This window comes from Neophocaena asiaeorientalis, unplaced genomic scaffold, assembly GCF_003031525.2.
Source record: "Neophocaena asiaeorientalis asiaeorientalis breed wild unplaced genomic scaffold, Neophocaena_asiaeorientalis_V1.1 scaffold65, whole genome shotgun sequence".
NCBI lineage: Eukaryota > Metazoa > Chordata > Mammalia > Artiodactyla > Phocoenidae > Neophocaena > Neophocaena asiaeorientalis.
In genome coordinates this window covers 14036447-14037072 of record NW_020173215.1, presented here as the reverse complement: position 1 = coordinate 14037072, position 626 = coordinate 14036447, and positions in this window count along the sequence as shown.

Here is a 626-nt window from a genome sequence, read left to right as displayed (position 1 = left end):
AGAAATTGACATGCTACAGCATGAAATGTCTGTTACCAAAGGTAAATAGGATTTTTTGAAGTACAGGACAAAGAAACATCACAGCCAATTTTGCCCAAACTCTAGGAAGGAAGTGTTATGAGGTAGAGAACTATATTGTTAATTAGTTTCAAATGCTTTGGTGTTCCTTTAAATCTTGCTAATTAAGAGAAATCAAGAGTGGAAAATAGCCCCTTTCTTATCTTCAAGGAATAAAGATGAAAGAAAAACAGAAAATGAAACCTCTTTTCTTGTTCTGCTGTTTAAAACAGAGCCCCAAGAAAATCTGCTTGTGCTCACAGAAGGAGAAAGCCCCAAGTATTTACAGAGGGGGAGGGGAAGGAGGCGGGCTGAGAAGCATAATTAGAAGCAAGTTTTCACATTTTATTAAATTCCTCCACCAACAAAATGCACTTAGAGGTATTTTAAGTTAAACCAGTACTTAAGGACTATGAAAAGCAAGATGATTGCATGTTTGTGGAAGAAGAAAGGGCAATTAAGAAAACCAGGCCAATTTAAAATGCCATATAAATAAAGGCGACCAGAAGTTGATTTAAAGTTTGTCTTCTGTAATTTGTCTCTCCTTTGTCGTGGCACGCTCAGAGAAA